At 34.8% G+C, this 7,858-nt stretch overlaps 1 protein-coding gene across 4 annotated transcripts in view; it reads left to right on the plus strand.

Annotated features, from left to right (window-relative positions):
* Neto1 (neuropilin and tolloid like 1) overlaps window positions 1-6,182 on the plus strand; it is a 120,394-nt gene extending 114,212 nt beyond the window's left edge. The window contains exon 11 of one of the 4 annotated variants that reach the window (XM_087592699.1): window positions 172-1,297. The gene's annotated coding sequence lies outside the window, so the exon portion shown is untranslated. 4 annotated transcript variants of the gene reach the window in all.
* Window positions 6,183-7,858: the final 1,676 nt, after the last annotated feature.

The raw sequence follows: 7,858 nt of genomic DNA on the forward strand, positions 1-7,858 counted from the left end.
TCAAATTTTATGAAGTAAAATTTGAACGTTTTATTCTCTAAAAGCCTCACACCCCTCAGTTTTCCAGGTGTGTCCCTATGTGTCACGAAATATCACACTGGTTTTACATCTTCGCTTGGTGGTCTGTGTTTATTTTACTCTAATTCGTCTCCAATTAAATTTGCTTCGCAGCTAATCTCCTCAAAACTCCTCGAGCCTCCCAACTGTTCTTGAATTAGGAGAATGCATTCCATGCTCAGTCTGACCTTAATAAGCTGGTGTGTTTGTCGCATTTCTTTTCCCATTGGGAGAAAATGTTTTAACTGTGCTTTATTTTCAGAGAAGAACTATTTACACAAACATGGGGACTGTGAAAAGAAAGTTCCGTAGTGAATTGTGAAAAGTGGACATATTTCTAAATTCATTCCACTGCCTTTATTCCAAACGTAAGAGTTACAGACATGCGTTATTCCTTCGGCAAGACTCCCTGCTGCCGCGCAATGATGTGTCCATTTCCTAATTCGGTTGCTGATCACCAAGTGCTCCTTAGGTTTTCAATACATTCTGAGATTTACGGAAACTTGAAGAAGAAATTAGTTCCTGATTGAGACTACCCCAGCTTTACGTTTATTGTTGGTTTCGCATTTGTTTATATGGTGTCTGTGTGTCTTTGTTAAATGTTTGTACCTGTGTGATCTTTGGGAAAAGGAAACAAAACTTTGGGTGAACTCCGTGTTATACGTCCATTGTTTTCATTGCATAGACTGCCTGAGAATAGTCCCTGTGTGATTTTTGAGCAAGCTGCAGTGAAAAACGCAAATGTGGATCATGAAAGCATCACCGAGAGGTTCTATGGACTGTGCACACCTGCTGTTTCATTATAATTAAATTCAGTAAAATGTAATGAGTAAAATCTACATTGCAATAAGACAAATCTCTCTACCCCTCTCTCTGTCTTTCTCTTTGTCTTTCCCCCTTATCGTTTCTGTGTATCCCTGCTTTCCTTTCTGTTTTTACCATGGAAAGATACTGAGTTTCACAAATGGCATTTTGAAATCAGGTATTTTACCATTCAAACTCTACAACAGAATTTTGTTTGATTAAGCACTTAGCAATATGACTGAACTGACAGTTTGAGAAAAATACCCTGCATGTCAGTACTGGATATTTAGGTTGGAAAAAATGCCCTCTTTATTAGACACATTGTAAAAAGCATGCATTCTCAAATACTGCTGTTACTGTTCCATTTCTTTGTGTCATATGCTTGCTACTTGTAACTTTTATATAAATATATATAAAATGTATAATAATTTCCTAATTTGAGTTAAGAGAAATGTTTCTTCTCTTGAGATAAAAAGAAGAGTTACTCAAGTACATGATTTATTTCTCCCAACATTCTCCACTCTCTAGATTACCCGATGCCATTTGATATTGAGGCTTACTTCCCTAAATATTTGATTTTTAACATCTTATGAATATCTTCTTTTATATTAAATGTCTTTTTAAGTCAATCCATAAAAATCATAGACCCTTTTATGATTGAACTAAAACCATTCTGAGTTACTTCCTACCTATTAACACATATACCTGAATGCTTAATGGTTATGATCAGTTTCATACAGAAAAATTAAAGTCCTTATAACATACAGAAGTTCTGTTGAATCACATGCATTCCCATAAACAATAAATGAATACCTATTTACATAAAAAAGTAAACTTAAAAAAAATTAAATTTAACATTACAGTTACAGTACATATGCTCACTACCTTCAAAATAGACAAATTCTCAATAATAAAACCAGGACTTTCAAATAAAAAAGAAATCTGATCAAAGACAATGTTTGCCAGCAGCTGGAGCAGTATTTACAATCTAAATGGATATTCCTTGTCATATGGCCCTTTTCAGGAGGCCAACCCAGTATGTATTACAATATAAATTAAACATCAACAAGTAAACAGAGATAGAGTAAATTGTAAAAAAAAAAAGAAAAAAAAGAAAAAAACTAACTAAAGAAATATAGCAATTCTTAAAATCAACTTACCTTGTGGAGTACTCACAGCACATGGACAGGAGTACCCTGGGCCAACCTTTAATCCCAGCTATCTGAAGACACAGAAAGGCAAACCATTTAACTAAACTATAAACAAGTTCAGCAAGAGCCTCTTCCTTAGCAAACAGTGAAAACTGAATGAAGAAGATGGTCAGTGTCAACTTCTGACACACACACACACACACACACACACACACACTTATGTACACAAACACCAAATATATTCTCATAAAAATTAGCATAGAAATTAATTTGACAAATTGTCCAAGAAGAAAATGAACTGGCATAATGATTATTATCTTTCTTTAACATGATATATACTATATATATAATATATATCTTATGATAAAATTCATCTTTATCATTTTGCTAACCAAATTATTACCACATGTAATGTGCCCATTAATTAAAAGTTGGAACTCCAAGATAATCAATTAAATTAGTTCTACTATTTCATCTCTTTAGGTGTTCTCATTGGACATTATTAATCTTGAATGAAGAATCTCAAAGACTATGTATAATATACATATATATATATATACATATATATGTGTGTGTATAAATATACACACACATATATATACATATATACCTGAGTGTTTCATTATACAACAATGAAGACAATTAAGTGGATAAATCACCAGACACCTGCCATGTAGGTTTACATGTTTTTCTAATTCTTTACAGATCTATAAAATGTTAATGATCTGCTTATTCTCTGCTTAAATGTTATTTATGCCTCAAACCTACTAAACAGATACCTTCTTTTTTGACATCAAACTGAATTAAGTATAAATTTAAGAATAGATGACTCACATATAGTGATATAGTCCATGGGGAAAATAATCACTCTTCCAAGATGGATCTCCTTATATGTGATGATCAATTAACTCATAGGTATTAACTTGTCCAGACAGGAGATCACTGCCAAGAGTCCTTGAGGCCTGTGATTAGCCCCATTAGAGACACTATCTTGTAATAAAGATGGATCTTGTGATGTGAGAGTCCAGAAAAGCTTTCAAATATATTTTGGAGCTCCCTACAGGTGCCTTCATAAAATCCAATATTGAGATTTTTGAATATTAAAATTACCTATTAAATAACCACATCAGACTGTTGCTTTAATATCAACCTTGGAATGATCTTAAAAATTGGGTAGCACTTGTAGTGGAAAGAAGTGTTCAAAACCACCAAACAAGCTTAACAGTTAATATTTTTTTCACAAAGTGAATTCCTATAGACTAGCATAAGAGCTATATTGATTCGTTGAACTATTTTCAAATATATCACTATGTCAATTCAGTGATTCAGCCTTTAGAATCTTGATGGCCTCCCACGTTTACATGAAATACCCAGGTCAGCCTGAGTTAAGCTTTGTAATTCTCTCCAAGGGCAGTGCAGTTACTCAACACAAGGTTGATGTTCTGACGTCTAATTCTGATCTTTTTCTGTACCCGTTTTTACACACATGCAGATTTTATTCATCATTTCACAAAAGAGGCTTGATATTTGATTTGTCACAACTTAATGTCGTCAGATAATTAAAATCCACTGTAAGCATAACTGGAGATCAATGCCACAAAATCTTTCAGGGAGAATCAACCCTGTCCTAGAGATGCTGAATCTTTTGACCCTATTAAGAATATTAGATTGACAATTCTGCCTCCCAACATGATGGTCTTCAACATCATGTGAATATTCTCTTAAGCCTTGTGTTAGCTTCGTCTGTACTTTCCCAAGAAAAGTCAAGATTTTCTTACATCACAGGCTTTGCTTCTTTTATTTTTAGATCAGGAATTGATTTCTCTGAATTGAAAATATTAAAATAAGGTAGATAACATTGTTCTGAGTCTCATCACCTTCAAGCAGCAACAACAAACAATGCATTCCTTTTTTTTATAGTCAAATAAATGATACCATGTAGTTTGAATGATAGTAACTCTAAATTCTGGAAGGAGGTTATTTAAAATTCATCTGATTTATGTATTAATATATTTAAAATGCACAAGTTATTTAAAATTAGTCTTAATCCTAAATGGATATGATAATGGACAGTGAGTTTTCTCATCTAATGAGTACAAGGGTTAGTTGGTATGCATACTTTTCCTCCATTAAACAGTTTTTATTTTAATCACAGCATGATGAGAAAGATGCAGACAAGGTAACATTACATGGGTAAAAAGAATACAGTAAATGGAACTTGAGTTAATTAGTTATTCCTATATTTCTTTTAACAAGATTGGAGAAAGAAAACTACATAACAAAAACTAAGAAAAAAAAGAAAGAAAAAGAAAAATTTATTACTTATACAACTCGATAATTCCCACACAACTTTTAATTTAGAATTGTAACTAATCATTTTGTAATGAATTTAAACTGTGTTAAAATTTATTTAGTTAAATGGTATTATTTACGTCAACCCAAGAGAGAAGCAAAGGGAAGAAATATAAGTAAGTAATGTCAAGAACACAATTTAAGATTTGCCCTGGGGCACCAGGTTATGTGTTTTCTGTTGTTTTCCTAAAGAGGGGCATGCCAGCCTCTAACATCCCTTGATTTCCTTGCATCAGGAAACAAATGCAAAAGCAAGCTTCATCAAGCTTCCGTCATTTGCTTGGAGCATTTAGAGAAGTTCTTCCTTCCCGTGAACCGGCATGAGCACACCATCGCTTTTCTCTTTGGGAATCATAACAGTTGTGCAGCCAGCACATTCTTTGTCCCTATAGTTTTTTTTCTCTTCAATTGCTGACCCATGCTATTTTCCAGCCACTCATTGAAAAATTGTTTGGGGGTGTCTCTTACTACTCACCGATACTCAAATGAAAATTACAGCTGACCAGGACGTATGATGTGTAAGTTATTTAAAATAAAATATTCCTTTTATATTACATTATTAAATTTGTATTCTTTATTCACTTTCCCTAGAGTTAAACTTATATAAATATCACTAGATTTTTGGGGGTTAGGGGGTGTCTGCTCAATTTATATATCAAATCCTCTTCTTCAGCACATTGGGGGAAAGGATAATTAATGGTGGAGACTGGTAGAGGAATGGTGCTTAGAACTATAGAAGGAGACACTCATAATAGTTTTTACCATGTGACCCATCTTGAAACACTAATTAGATTACCCTGGGTCCCTCTCATTTGTAAAACACAAAACATAATTGACTATTGAGCAAATGAAATATAAATGATTTGGTATAATCAAGATGTGATAAGCTTAAATATGATAATAGCATTTTCTTAGGAGCACCAGATGAGCCCTATAAAGTGTAGGCTTTCCCAAGAAGACAGTGAAAGAGACCATTGCCAACATGTGCAGGGAAACATTTGTGTTTATAGTCATTAGGTCATACACAGTTTGAGGACCATTTACTTGATGTGCATGGTAAGTAATGAAGGGTCACAGAAAATAGAGTTCATAGAGTAAACAGAGTTGGTACTGTGTTTCTGAGCGTACTTGGTGCTTTCTCAAGAGTTTGCCCTGTGTTCAAAGATGAACGTGGTATATTTTGAGGTGATGTGAATGGAGACTTCTCTGAAGACAGTATACTTACTAAGTAGAGTAAAGAGTCACACATATTAAATTCAATTAATACAATGGGTAATAAGACATTAAAGGTAACAGACGGTTGGAGAGGCAGGAGTATGTCTTGCCATTTTATTTAATTTCTACAGTATGCTAACTCCGTGACTATGGTTAACAAGGAAACATACTGAGGTTCACATGACAAAGTCCATTCTCAGAGATTTACGTTAAATCTTTTCCTTGTAAACAAAAAAGTTTGATTCTGTGAATGAAACTACTGCAAATATTGTATGTAATTAGCTTTTGTGCAGTCAAGGAAAGTGAAGTAGTTTGTAACTTTTATAAGACTCTGTAAGTGGTGAGCACATTTCTTATACTGAGCTGACTAAACTAGTGCAGTGTTTTCCACCACCGGGCAAATATAACTCTGTGAATTAGTGTACTCCATCAAGAGAAGTTGAGACATATCCATACTGCCCCATAATTTTGTGTTTACTCATCTGTAAAATGTGTACTATAAAATCTTCTTTTCAACTGAAAGTGTCACAACCAAATGATCATGTACTGGGAGATATTTTTTATATTCTATGATGCATTGTAAAAATAAACCATTTTTTCTAAGTTGTGTGTAAACTTCATTTTTCTAATTGACATGGTGCCTACACATCTATAAAAGATAGCAAGAAAAGACATTCGCTTCTCAAAAATTCTGGATAAAATATGTGACTTCCAGATGCCACTGAATCTGACATCCTGTGGTTGCCATTCCCTCCAGGGCACCTTTCTCTGCACCTTCATATCAAACACTGTTTATCACTAGTGAGTGTAAGCAGCAGTGCCCCCCGGGGCACTTAACTAATGACATAGTTGTCAATTTGTTCACAAACCTAAACAGAGAGAGGGGAGTTCTTTCTTCAACCATGGACAATTGCTCCATGTATGACCAGACTTAAAGATACTTAGAGAGATAAGTAGAGTCTTGTGGCCACATTTATGGCATGATAATGTTGTACACTGCCGCTGTTATTTTTCCAACAGTTCAGTTACTTAAAACACCCTTGGAAGCTTCTCCGTGTCTCCTTGTGACACAGAAACGATTAATCTTTTGAAGAAAGTTCCCACAAGAGCAACCAACGGCATGGGTAAAAATGTAAAAAATAAATAAATAAAAAATAAATCATCAGATCACAGGCAGCAGTGAAAAGGCCTTACTTTCCTCTGTTTTTCCAGTTTGTACTCTACAGTGGCCAAAGGCACCTCTTCTATGTGAAACTTTTGTATTTATGTGAGTGAATCATTACTAACCAAAACAAATGTATTGACTCTGTGATCACAATAACTTACATATTTCATATACAACATATCAGAGGCTTATTTTGTAACTTCTTGTCTATGGGAATTACTTTTCAAAGGATGAGGCTACATGGTCACATTCAAAACTCACCTTCAAAGCCCCCCACTTTGAATGGCTCGGACTCTGCCAGGGGTTTTCTGTCCCAGCTAACCAGGTTAGGATCAGCTGATCCACTGAAATCTCACATATCAGGAGCTTCAGTCAGAGGTCAGGAAAGGAATATTAAGGATACCTTGAGAACATCAAGGTCTGTTTGCTTCCAGGCTCAACTCTGCTTTTGCTCGTTACACCTGATTATTTTGCTGCCTGACTCCCAGGTTGATTGACCGCCTTGGAACACTTGGCAAGTTCCCTTTCCAGGTGTGTAGGTTCTGATGGAACTATTCTCACCCTCCTTGTTCCCTCAAGTCTAGAATATGTGGGAGGAAATTGACAAGTATCTCTGTGTGACAATCAAATCTCCTGTTTGTTTTTGCCATTCAACCTGTGTGATCAGTTCCACTAATTTTTATGGCATATTTAATGTCTTTAATACTTTAACGACTATGGAACTAAGAGTGAATTTTAATTGATTTCCTTTTCCCTTCCCGAAGGCATTGTAAAATTATTTCCCAAGATAATTTTGCTTAATTTATGACAATTTGCCTAGCCGAGCTTCCTACAAGAATGAAATATTTGAGACGGTTATTTATGGAACATCAACAATATACCATAAAGTATTAATTTTTATAGGATATTTTATTTATTTACATTTCAAATATTATCCTTTTTCCTGTTTTCCTCTCAGGAAACATCCTAACCTGTCCTCCCTCTCCTTGCATCTATGAGAGTACTCCCACACCCACCTACCCAATCCTTCCACCTCCCCACCCTGGCATTCCCCTACACTGGGGCATCAAACCTTTACAGGACAAAGGACCTCTTCTCATGCTTATGTCTGACA

This window comes from Rattus norvegicus, chromosome 18 (assembly GCF_021556685.1).
Source record: "Rattus norvegicus strain SHRSP/BbbUtx chromosome 18, alternate assembly SHRSP_T2T, whole genome shotgun sequence".
In the NCBI taxonomy this organism is placed as follows: domain Eukaryota; kingdom Metazoa; phylum Chordata; class Mammalia; order Rodentia; family Muridae; genus Rattus; species Rattus norvegicus.